The 13711-nt window shown below is 39.9% G+C and overlaps 1 long non-coding RNA gene across 1 annotated transcript in view; it reads right to left on the bottom strand.

Moving 5' to 3' along the window:
• Positions 1–13711, bottom strand: part of LOC148185681 (uncharacterized) — a 138496-nt gene that overhangs the window by 109441 nt on the left and 15344 nt on the right. The gene's annotated exons all lie outside the window — the stretch shown is intronic.

Below are 13711 nucleotides of genomic sequence, written 5' to 3'. Positions count from 1 at the left end.
ATTTTCATTTTTCTAGAAACATTTTTTAAGCAGTTTTTTTTTTAAATGTTCTGTGTCAACCCCAGTTAACAGAAAAGACGTTGGTATGATACATCTCAGCAAACCACAGATGTAAATACAAAGTTCGTTTTTTGTTTTAGGTTTTTTTTTGGCTTCTGTCTTTATTAAATTGGTCAAATTATTAAGACTGAAAGGGGGAAAGAGAGGGGATGACATGCAGCAAAGGGCCACAAGTTGGAGTCGAACTCACAGCCAGTGCGACAAGGACATAGCCTTTGTACATAGTGTGCCTGCCTTACCAGGTGAGCCACTGGGAGCCCCATATAGTATATTAGTGTCTTAACTTAATGGATGGAGCGGGCGCCCCATGTACAGAGATTGTGTCCTCGCCCCAGCAGCCGCAGATTCAATTCCAGCCTCGGCCCCTTGCTGCATGTCGCCCCCTCTCTCTCTCCCCCTTCAATTAAAGGCATGCAAGGCCAAAAATTAATCTTTGAAAAAATTATTAAACGCCAGAAATGCAATCAAAAATGCCACAATCACCACTTCAAATGCTGTCAATTAAAAACAGCTAACACAATCACTGCTAAAAATGTTGTCAATGTCTTGCTAAAACACACCCAGTTCTGGTTGCGAAATTGCCTCTTGAAATTCCATCAATGTCTCTCAAAAACACCAAGTTTTGGTGTTATGATCATCACCAAACAACACAAACGTTTCCGAAAAACATCCAGTTTTGATAGCACAATCACCACCAAAAATACCGTCAATGTTCCCAAAACACACCCAGTTCTGGTGGCACAATCACCTCTGGAAATGCCACCAATGTCTCTTAAAAACAGAAACGCCGTCTATGTGTCACTAAAGACAACCCAGCTTTGGTGGCACAGTTTCTACCAGAAGTGCCGCCGATGTTGCTTAAAACTCCCACTTTTGGTTGCACAGTTGCTCCCAGAAGTCAATGTCACTTACAAGTCCCAGTACTGTTGGCACAATAGGCGCTGTAAAAGTTTCTGATGTCTCGCTGAAAAACACGCCAAAAAACAATCTGATATGATATGCATAGAAACCACACACCTATCTGTGGTCTGCAGAGACAATGCCATCAGTTTCTTCTGGAAGTTTCAATATGGATTCAACTTTATTCTGAAAAAACAAATCAACGTCCCTCTTCGATGGATTTTTCATTTCATCACCTCTTGTAATCCTTGTCGGTTGAATCTAAGATTGTTGTGCTTAATCAGCAGCCAATCCTTTGATAATCCTGATTATCCCTACTTGTTAACAAAAATCAACATTTAAAATGATCCTCTCTCATGCCATTATTCTAAAGCATTTTACCACAAAAAAATGCTGGAATATCAGCATTTAATTTCAGTAACATGGCCAAGTCTTTCAGCATTACAAACATAAATACTGCTGATTCAGTCTGAGTCGGCATTTTTTAGTTGACTGAACATTTTGAATGGTCTTTTTTTTGCAGAGGGGATGAGCTGTTCCTTAAAACTGAAAAATAACAGTGACATCTTTGGTTTTAGAATATCCACAAATGTTCCCCAGTCCTTAATAAACACAAGATTTTAAGAGATCATTCTGCATGACTGGACTCATCTGCAGGATGTGCTGTTTGTTCATCCACACAACTCTTTGCAGAAGTCACTGCAGATTAAACCGACACGCAGTGTGGTTTTTAAAGCACCATCAAACACTGACTTGTTACTGTCACTTAGGTACATTTATAGTCTGTAGCTTTTATCGCCTCTATTTTCTCTGTCTTTGTTGTCATTTTTACCTCTCAAAGTAGAGATGGGATGTTCTGGAGAGACTTGAGCAGCTCCAAACTGCCTTGTACTATAACAGGCACTTTATTTTTAGGTCTTAAGCCCTATTCGCATGGGACCAGCCACCAGTATCAGCTGGGGACCTTTTAGTAATTTGCAATAATTGTGGAGGTCGTTTGTGATCTAAATCCAGTGTAAATGTGCCATGTCTGTAACATGTCCGGTAAAAATTCCACTGCAAATTATATGGCAACCAACGGTATAGCCTTTAGTGTTGTAACATATTTTTTGCTATGTAATTCCGGCAGCTGTCAGTAATTTGATCTATGCAATAAAATACCGCAATATATGATATAGCCGTACTGTGTTTATCACTGAGACAGACTATAATTAAATTTACAATATATTTGTTTTTAAAACTGTTTACCATAAACAGGCTTATATCTGTTTTCTTTCATAGTAATTTAAAGTTAGAACAACTGTTCTCAACTGTGAAAATTATAGTTGTAAAAAAACCTTAACCAGAATGTCTTGTACATCGTCACCATACTTTATAGGGTAAAATTCTGGCAACTACAGCTGCCAATAGTCTGTCATATATCACAAAGTATTTATTTGCAATGTAGCATATTTCACCCAACACAGAGGTTATTTGATAATTAGTTGTGTGCCAATCTTTTCAATCCATTTTTTTGTTTTCTCTATGCCTTTTTTTCCTAGCATCAAACTTCCTGTTTTTTTTTAATTGCTTTCTCAGACTTTTGTTTTAGACCTAGTCTATATATATATATACAGTATATATATACTGTATTTGCTCTTCTAAAGAATGGTCCAGCTCCAAAAATATAAAACCAATATGTGGCAGCAGATGCTTTAATTGTGGCGGGCTTCCACAAATAAATGAATGTGTAGGAAACTCTGTAAGGTAATGTAATGTCACATGAGTTACATAGCACAATGCATTGGAACAAGAAAGGATCTCCTAGGTGAAAGTCCAGGGTTTGTTTGACCCATCCACCTCCTCAAATCCTCCCCAAATGCTCTTTATACAGCAGTTATTTAAGGGGTGAAAAAATGCTGCCAAAATTCTGCAAAAGGGCGCTGGTGTCTGTTGCTAAGGGCCACTGACCAAGTATCTGGATTTGACCAGTTGGTAGTGAGGCCAGTTTGCTGAATCTCATGAGGTCCCCACTACTCACATGTGGAAAGGGCTTTGGTCTGAAATCACTCCCTAAACTCACTATATAGCATTTATCTTTCCACTTCCTGGACCAATCCCAGGTTTAGTCAAGAGGAAAATTGAGAGTACTGCAAATAAAGTGAAATATTGACATATTGATCGTTTCACTGACACTCCCTTTCACCTTTTTTAACCTCTGCCCTCTCCCCTCTGCCTCTCCAGAGAAGGCAACAGCAGCGAAGCCTCAGGAACAGGAGGAGGAGGTGGACATCGACCTGGAGGCGCCCGAGACAGAGAAGGCAGCGCTCGCCATCCAGAACCAGTTCAGACGTTTCCAGAAGAAAAAGAAGTAGAGTGACTGATTATAACAGAAAATGAAACCAGAAAAAAATGAAAAAAAGAAAAAAAAACTTTCCGCAGATGTACAGAAATACAGTTAATGATTGAATGGTTTTGGGGGTGACGGAATTGTTCAGGATTTATTGTCATATTATGCAAAGTGTCATGAAACGCCTTTTTGCATGAGAGTCCGACTGATAAAGGATGAGGAAGTTGGAAGGGGGAAAGACAGAGGGGGAAAGATGAGAAAAAAAGGTTTGGGATTTATAACCTAGCATGACAAAATACTGTAACCTCCCGTCACCAAATTAACCTTTGCAAATGTCCCTACATATCACCTGTGTGTCCCTCGAAGCTCCCGAACATGCGACTCCTACCCCCTCGTCCTCGCTAAAGTCCTGCAGACACAACATGAGCCCAGCACACAAGCAGACAGAAGTCGTGCTTAAAAGCGGATAAACACTTCACTCTGCTGACTGACAGAACAAGCACACGTCCTTCAACATCGATGAAACAGGAACGCACAAAAAAAAGAAGCACACTCTCTGGTTTCTTTTCTTTCCGCCTCCTTCACCATCACAGGCTTCCTCTCATTCTCTGTCTCTGTCTCTCTCTCTGCAAGGATGAAAATAACACCGAGTAACTGTCTCAGGTGTAAAATCACCTCTGTATCGCCTCCCATGTAGACCAGATATTGGATTGCCTCTGCCAGTCTGATCTCACAGGTGACGGAGGTGGTGGTCATGGAAACTGGCTGCTAACTCGCACAGTCGGAGGCAATTTGCTGCAGGCGAGATCAATATGTGATGGAAAGTAGGCACGCTGCGCGTTCACACGACTCGTTAACACCTCGCTCACACGCCGCGGTCAGTGATTGACACATTAGTGGTCATCAAGTGTTTGTGTCGACAGCATCTCTATCTTTCAACTGCCCCCTCAGTTATACATGATGCCCTTTAATATCAATGGTAATTTCAAATATTTGCTCAATTTAAAACAAAATTGAAGCTTTAATAAAATATGTGTCTTTGTATCACTGGCTCTGTCACTGATAGTCTAAGGACAAGAGGTAATGATAAATAACTCCCACTGTTTATTTTAATTTGATTAAAATAACAATGAGGTTTGGCACAGGAGAAGTCTGGCACTGTAAGATGTTGTTTTCTTTCACACATTGCGGTTGTGAATTGACTTTACTCCGTGCCAGACACAGTTATACCAAAGCAGGCTTCTCATTTCCAATAGTGACTGTCACAGACCTCCCACAAAACTTCTCTTTAATGAACTACCAGTCATCATCTTTAAGTTTACATAAATTAAGATAAAACTGATTCAGCATGAATGTAGGACACGTTATAAGATGTTACAGAAATGTTACTGATAAACAATCTGTTGGTTTTTGAGGGGCGAGTAGTGGACGTCCTAGTAATCATATTTCTCATCTAATGTGTTTCTTTAGCTTTTCGTTATCAACTTGTTTACTTTTCATAGAAAAACGTTTAAATAGTAACAATACAATATATGAAAAGTTATCTCTTTAGCAACTTACCAAACTCCATCCACTGAGAAACACTGCATTTGAAAGCTTTGGAAAAAAAGCTTGAGGGGACGTTGAGTACAGCTTTTTGTCAAATATTTAGGTATAGATAAAAAAAACAACTGAGTAGAAAACAAACTAGAAACTGAATACATTGTTATCATGCCACAGCTTATGACCTCTGTTTGTTTCGACCATCTTTACACAACCAAGAATAGTTTTGTCCAACCAAGAATATTTTTGACCTCTAGCAGGCCCGAAGCTGCGGATATAGAAAGATGCTTGCTTGCCTATACAACCGGCATCATATTACTTGTCCACCGTAACTCACAGTTACATTTAAACGTGTGTGTCCCCGGCTGAGAGCTCCCAACCAGCTCGGTGTTAGGTTACTCAGTGCCCCCAGTGAGTAACTAAAACCTCGGCATCCTTAAATAAACTCTCGATAACGATTCAGAGCAGATGCCAGCGGCGAACCTGAGCCCCATCACCTTTAGATCAGACAGACAGAAAGACAGAGAGACACTGCAGCTGTTGGACCGAGACGGAAAGAAAGACACTAAATGAGAATGCGGTGGCAAATATGAAGCACACTGTACAAATGAATGATTCCTACAATATACACACTGTACATAATTTGGGGCAACACACACACGCACACACACACACACACACACACACACACACACACACACATATATACACACACACTGCTTCATCCATGTCCCCTCCTCTTTCCCCTCGATGTATGTAGCACACTGAACTGCTTCGACAAAGCCAGACTTACTCTACATCGCTTTAATAATAATCTCACTAATTACTAGAATTATTATTGGAATGTAACCTCTTTTCTATTTCGAGGACAGGAAGCAGTTGCAAGAAAAAAGAAAAAAAAACGGCCGCCATCGCCGCTTGCTGTTCTGTCATAGTCCGACTGCTTCCTTCTTCCCTCACAGTGTAGAGATTTGTTGATGACATCACCTGAGTTTGATATCAAACCTCCTTTTTCTCCCTCCGTAACTGGATTCGGCACGGTTTTCAAATAATTACCTGACATACACTCAGTAATGCGGATTTAGTTGGATTTGACACCTCAAGTAAAAGCATCGCTTGTATATAAATGTTTGAAAACTGTTAAATCTGTGTGGGCCTGTCCGGCGCAGATACATTTGTGCTTGAGCTGATCGGATTAACAAGTTATAAAACAGCTCAGATAAGCTTAGTGGACACTGCTGAGATTCAACCTCCTTTATGTGGCTGCACCTGCCTCTTTTATATCCAGCTGTTCGACATCACTGAACACTGTGCACTTAGGCCGTGTTTGTACACTATTTGCAGATAGGCGTATAACATTCATTGTGAATGTAAAGGTCCCGAAAACTATATAAACACAATATTTTCAGGCAAAGGTCTTTTGGTTAATTCACGTGAGAGATTTTCATAAGACTCGATGGACAACATGTGTGGTTTATTTGAGTTTTAACAAATTGTGACTTAATCAGTGCATAAAGTATTTATAATGAAAAAGCAATAATTGTGAGACAAACAATCAGATTTTTAAGAAATCACATTTAAAGTGGCAATCTCAAAGATTTCAGTTGTGCTTGTTTGGTGAAGCCTGTAGTTAGTGGTGGCAATAGCAAATGCAGATAAAACTAAAGGTCACAGAGTTCTTGGGGGACAGCAAAACAAACTGTTGTAGTTTTAGTATAGAAGTCAGGCAATAATTGGCCTCTTTTTACTTTAAGGACCAGACACACCAAAATGACACCTGGCATCCATTTCTATTCTAATGCACGTAGCTGAACTGCCAATCAGAGGGATTTTTCTCACCGGCCGGCTCCACCATCTTCGACATCAATTCAATATGCTAATTTCGCCAAAAAACAGCTGACAATGGCTGACTATATGGCTCTTCATCTAAAAGGCCCAGACACACCAAACCGACATCAAATAAGAAGTGTCAAAGAGGGCTGTCACTTCATGACGCCAATCTCCTGGCCAAAAAGTTGCACTTGAACTAGAGACACTAGAATCTCTAGTGTGTTACCTCGTTCGGCAATAGACAAACTTGACAGAGATTTATTTAAATGAAAATCTTTGAGATTATTACTTTAAGGATTCCTCCAAAACAAAATACTTTCACTTTTCTTAAATCTAAAAGTTGCATATTTGCATGATTTTAACGATTTAAGAAAGCAGTCAATGTGGGTATCAAACTAAGACCAAGTCAGTCTGTGATTTGCTTTGACTTCAGCTTATTTGACAATATATATTGCTTGTAAAGATGGCAAATTGCTGTCGTAGGAGCTGTTCAGGAGCCAGATCCTGGTAATTGAAAACAGAGTCTGTGTCTGGAGGCTGTAAATAGCTACCTGTCAGAGTCTAAAGAAGCTTAATGTTGCTTGGCAACAGACACAACTCAAGAAAGTAACGCCAAGCTGGTCATTTCAATGTGAAATATGACTTGTGATAAGCCTGGGGGATCTGAGGGGGTGAGATCATCCGGGCTGTTAGATAAAGGTGACCCTGCGACTGAAAGGTCAAAGGTTTGAGTCTGCAGACATGTTTCTTATGACGTCTGACATGTTTCTCTTTTACTTGTTGTAGCGAAGGATTATGTGAGTTATATTCCTCCGCTTAAATGTCACTTTAAAGGGGAGAAGGGAAGTTTGATACAAATTCAGTATGAAATGGAAAGTTGATAAAGCCATCAAAGTTCCTTATTGCATGTAGTCAAATACAGTTTAAATCTCTTTTTACTACTATCAAGCAGGGAAATCACTTTTTTTCTTTGCGATATCACAACAGCAAAGACCTTTACCGATCCAGTAACCTACACTTTGTTTCTCTTAAACAGCTAATTAACTATTAATAAGCCATTTGTGTGGATGCACTTTGCTAACAAACACCACGATTATCACATGACAGATGCTGCTACTTCGGCATGATGTGCAAGATGTTTCAGGTTGTCAAAGCATCATATCACATCCTGTTTTTTTATTTTTTCCAATATCTGATTCTGGCTATTTTTAGACATTTAACTCCCCCTATACTGCAAAACACAATAGCGTATAAGGACCCTGGTCTTTCTTTTTCTTTCTTTCCCATGTTTTTTGCTCTGCTTTGTTAGCCTGACCTCATTTCACTTCCTCCCCCGAAGGCAACCAAACGAGGGGTTCGGCGAGCACAGTATGGTTGCTGTGAATTAAAGGAGGATGGGTGGAATAAAAAGCTTGTCTGTGATCATGAATGGAGCAAATCCACGCATATTTTGTCCAAGATGGCTTAAGTAAAGTCCCCACATCCTCCTTAAAAACCTCTTGACGTCACGGCAGACAAGAACTCGGCAAACAGCGGCCAAGGCTTTTGTACATACCATTTATACACTTTCGGTGTCTGTGCAGTGTCTCCCCAAATCCATGCTTGCTGACTTAATATCCTCCTCTGCTTGTATATGTTTATCTACATCCACTTCTTATTATGCTTGACAAGAATATACTTGATAGTGAAAAGTAATTGGTGCGGTATGCCAACGGCGGATATTTGGGCACAGCTTTACAGCCTAGAAATGACATCAAAGCCATACTTTAGAGAACAAAAACATGTATATTTAGATAATCTTTCCTTGTGCATCCCTTCTGTTGTGTTGTCTGTAGTGCCGCAAAGCAGCAGTCAAGCAGCCCAGAAGAAGAATAAAACCCATCCTGCTGAAATGCTCCAAAATAAAAGCATGTAAAATAGGATTTTTGTGTTCGAGATGATTGTACGTTCACAACGTGGCGTTGCCGTGTGGGCTCACCCTTCACAGCGTGGCCAGTCAGTGACCACTGTCCTTTCAGGGAGGCATCTGCCAATCAGGAAGCTCTACAGGGCCCCATCCCACAACCCACCAAGCTCCTTATTGCCTCATCACTTCTTCTCGACGCTTTATTTATTGCAGGTTATATTAAATTATGTTTCTTTGATTCATGTGGATACCAATGTTTTTGTGAACTCCGCCGACTTGTTTTGTTGTGTTCCTGGTGTGAAGGCATGTGAAATCCATATTTCTATGTTTTAGGCTATAAATTCCCCTGTGTGTATTTTTGACATTTCAATCTATGATGTGTTGTTGGACTTTCAGAAATGGTGGCTAAGGTGAGAATGCACAAGAACACTCCCTGTACTGTGTTTTCTGCACTAAATAAAATTTGCTGCATATTGCTTTGAACTCTATACACTTTGCTTTTGTCATTTTTTTCTATTACTTGCATTAAACATCAACAACACTGACAGTAATAATAACAGGCTCCTTTTTTTGTCTTTTTAAACTCAGCCTATGCTTACAAACACGGGACTCCCCTGGATGCTTTAAAAAGCTTGAAGGGATATAAAAATAAAAGTGCCAAGACAGTAAGTAAGATGTAATGAATCACGTTTTTCTGACGTTGTATAGAGAATCTATGTTTTAAAATAAATAAACAAATAATTTACCCCATGCCTTTTGCATAACTGGATGACAAGGAAAATAAACAATTCAACAAAAAATGGCTATTTAACCAAGAGCATAACTGACATTGCTCTAAGCAAAATGGAAAATATGACAGTGAAATCCCAAATGCAGAGTGAGAAAGAGAAAAATGGCTAAGAAAACCTGTTTCTATTTTTAAAGGAATTACTCAACCCCCAGATAACTATTTGTGTATCAATAAACATCTCTGTCATTGAAATTGTAAAGAAACTGTTTTTCTTACATGCCTCCAGTGAACGAAAAATCCAAAAAAGGGGGTCCACATGGAACAACAGCAAATCAATAAATCAGTTTACAAACACTCGCACAGCTCATGCAGCATAATAAAAGTCTTATTTATCACGTTTGCTCAGTACTTCCCAAACTGGCAGCCCTTTTTAAAAATTAAACTTGAAAAGTGAAACTTGCCCATGATCTCTTAAAAGCCATCACTGACTAAAAGGGTAATTTTACCTTGCTGAACCCTGGAGTTGCTGCCTCGATCACTTAAGTTTGTTTTACTGTGTGACTTTGGTGTTTTAAAAGGTTTGTTCAGATTCACCAGTTTTAACAAGGGCTGAATAATTGATACAAATAATTGATATACACATGGTCATGAAAGCCATAAAACCAGAAATGTTCCATTTCTGCAAGTGTATTACATGTGTTAAATGTAGAGCTCCTAAAATAATTTCATTTTCTTAAAGAATATCCTCCTGACCGGGACCCTTAAGGGGATGCTCGTATTGCTATGAGGGTCCCTGCAGGAGCTGGTTTCAATCTCGCCCCCTCTGGGTGCTGCTCCAGTTCAAACAGGCTCGTGGATGACACTACAGAACATGGCTTCTTCATTACATCACTGGAATTTAGGAATTTGGAGCACTTAATTATGCACAGAGTAAATGGGACGCTTTGTCTTTGCATATCCCCTTGAAACACATGAATGTGTATACATGTCATACTACACTGGTCAGAGGGGTCTTGCATGTTTCAGTGGTCCCACACAGAAACTTTTTGTTTGAAATTACAAATGTCAAGATAAGCATGAAACATTTTGGATACTCTTCCTGTGGTTTGCTACAAACGATATTAATTGTTCAAACACAATAAAACAGAGAATTTCCTGTACACTCCAGTGTAGACAGCGTCACCAGCTTCGGTGGTCAGTGATCACAGCTTTATGTCCACAACTGTTATTGTGCTCAAATCTGGCTTTGTTGAATATTTGTGACCATTACTAGCTGTAACAACCCAGATTTGCTTCATTACAATATAATGACCTTGTTTTCATTTAAACGTTACAGTGACGAGTACAGGGTTTTACCAAGAATTTAACATTTTTCAACTCTTGCCGCTAAAAAAAAAAAAAAAGCCATACGGGTGGTGCTCAGCGCAGCATGAACACCCAGCACATTGTCACGTTGCTGCCATTAGTAGACTAGTATCAAAACCCAGTGCTCCTTTAACAAATTAATAAATAAGTTGGACTCAAGAAAAATACTTAGTAGACCCTGCCTCTAAGTGTCTCAAATCAAAGTTTTTGCAAACACCCGCCAAAAACTGCGGTGCAACTTGGTTACTTTTTGGGATGCCTTACACACTTTAACAAAGTGCTAAAATGAAGTTGAATTAACAACGGCTGATACTTTGCAAAATAGCACATCTCCCAATGTCTACCAAATGCTTGAGTTTCCCATTAAAGGGATAAATGCGTGCCATCGTCTGTTACCACAGCTGTTATAATGTTACATCACTGCACCAGTAATATATGCCTTAAAGGGAAACTACTGTATTTTTCAACCTGTCTTCACACTTTGTCCACAAAGGTCCCAAACAAGACATCTGCTTTTGAGTATAGAACATCTAACATGGTGTCCGTGTCCGTGTCCGTGTCCCGTCAATTATTTGTCTCTTGAGAATATTCTTTTTCCTTTTGAGGATCATTTTTCAGTCTTGAAGATTGATTACTTTTTGAGTTAATTTCCCATAAATCATCTATAAACTTTCATAGAGGAGACACTAAGGACACTGTAGGAGGTCAGAGGTCATCCTGCTTTGTTCATACAGCTAAAAAGATGTGTGAGACACACTGAGAAATAATTCCAAATATATAAAGAGACACTAAGAGTGTTTTCTGAAGGCCTGTCTTCATTGATATTTGGATACATTGTTCAGATGGGGAATAATAAAAAAAGTTTTTCCTTTAGCTGGAGATGAGACGCTTCATCTTTTGGCTGCCTTCAGCCTGAACTGCTCTTTGAACTTTGTGTTTTACCACTCATCTTAAAAACAAAAGAAAATCCTGCTGCTAGACAGAATCATTGTTTCCAACAGCTCTGTTTCTGGAGTCCATCATTTTGAGGATTGGAATTGAACCACATGATCTTTAGCCTCAAAATGTCTCATATGATTGCATGATGATAAGACACGCCGCCTGCCTTTTGTCCTCCGTGGCCTCTCGGTGTCTTTATTAGGACAAATGAGGAGAATATTTCAAATTGTACAAGACGAGGAGAGACGGGATCAGATGAGATGGCATCAGATTCAATCAGATCACGTCTGAAGGCAGAAGGGTTAATGTTGCTGTCGTATGCAGCGTCACGCTCGCCAGTTTAAGCCATTTAAAGCAGAATGCAGTTTAAAGAAAATCCAACATTGGCCCCGATTGTGAATGCTCTCATGTTTACATTCAAGAAACACATATGAGTCATCTGGGGAACAAAAGCCGTGTGGTGCATGAAAAGGTATTACCTGTTACGGGTGTGATACAGATATTACAGAATTCACTGGAAGATTCACTTCTCTCATGCAGGGACAGCACTCACGTGCACACTGAGCAAACATGCGGCAACAGGCAGGAGTTGGTTCATGTGAATGAATCAGTGACTGAAAGCACATACAGTCACACATTTCCTTTTTGAATGATGTGGCTAAAAATAAAAATTCTCTCTAAAGCAGCACAGAAATTGCGCTTCTATTAACCACTGGGATGGTTTGGCTCTCTCAGCATTGATTTGTTTCACATTCACACAGCTGAATACGTTCACTCTTGCATGCAGTGACAGTCGTTAGTGGCTGTTGATGTGTATGGGAAAATCCTCTCCTGGCAGCACCAGAGGTGATGAATTTCAAAATTTAAAGATGTTTGGAGTAAAAATAAAACGAAAGGAGCAAATGTGAGAAGCTGCAGTCTATACAGGGTCTTATTTATCACTTTTCTGGAGCGGTGTGCAAAACATCAAAGTGATGACTAACACCTAAATCAACAGCAGCCTGAGTCTCGCAGATGATTTAATGGTGCTGCTGATTTATAGTTTTCATAGCTCTGCTCAGACCTTCCACTCATTATCTCCCTTCTTAGACCTTTAAGCTGCTGCCTTATAATGATGGGTCAACATCTTACGACAAAAAAAATATAATTACTTGGATACTGAATTAATTGATATTTGCAAAGCACAGGCGCTTGTAGCTCTGTGAGGCTATACTTAGGAGCACAGAGACACTTTGAGCTAGATGCTAAATGATGATCAGGGTCCCAGGAGCACTGCTCAGCTTTGCTTTCAATTTTGCCCAATGGTAACTTTCTGTATTGCAGCAAAAAAATCCCCCAAAAGATTTCCACAAAACCATTGACAGGATACCTCAAACTTTACTGTGATTTTTTGATCCAGCAAATCCATATGCTGTGATATGTGCTGGATTCATGTATTTATGTATTTCGTCAGTGTGAATGAGTAACATAAGTGCACTGATTTTTATTTGACATGAGCTGATGAAGCACTTGGTAGTTGGATCAGCTGTTAATGGTATTGATGCTGATGTAATTTACATGTTATGTCACTGATGATTGATCAATAATGCAGTGTGCACCAATACGCTTACATAACCACTCAGTACGGGCTGGGTTAGTTGAGTGTTCACAAAGTTTCAAGTTGCAGGCATGTGCACTTGCTCTGCTTTAGTGCCCTTGAGCAGGATTGGCTCCTGATCTCACTTCCCCAAAGAGAATACCCCGAGAGGGATTAATATTCAGTCTGTGTTAACAGAAGTGCTAATGCAACACATTTTGCTGTTAACGCCATTGAGAAACCCCACATGATCACATCCAGGAGGCATCATTTCAGCTGTGAGTTTTGTCCTCCAGTTGCCGTGGCACAGCGAGGTTATCAGTAACATAGAGAGTGTGACACTATCCGCACTGACTATCAATAATGCTCACTAACGCTACCGTATCCCCCGAAGGAGGTTAGAGCACTGATACCCTCTCTGAGAAACCAGAGAGCATCGGGAGGAAGGCGGAAGATGACACAGAAGAGGTGAGCTGGAGGAGGAGGAGGGGAGGAGGATGCAGTGGAAGCAACATGCTGAGATGTGAGAAAACT

This window comes from Plectropomus leopardus, chromosome 23 (genome assembly GCF_026936395.1).
Source record: "Plectropomus leopardus strain MGB_pleo_1.0 chromosome 23, ASM2693639v1, whole genome shotgun sequence".
Lineage (NCBI taxonomy): Eukaryota > Metazoa > Chordata > Actinopteri > Perciformes > Serranidae > Plectropomus > Plectropomus leopardus.
The sequence above is the reverse complement of the archived record's forward strand: the minus strand, read 5'-3'. Positions and strand labels throughout refer to the sequence as shown.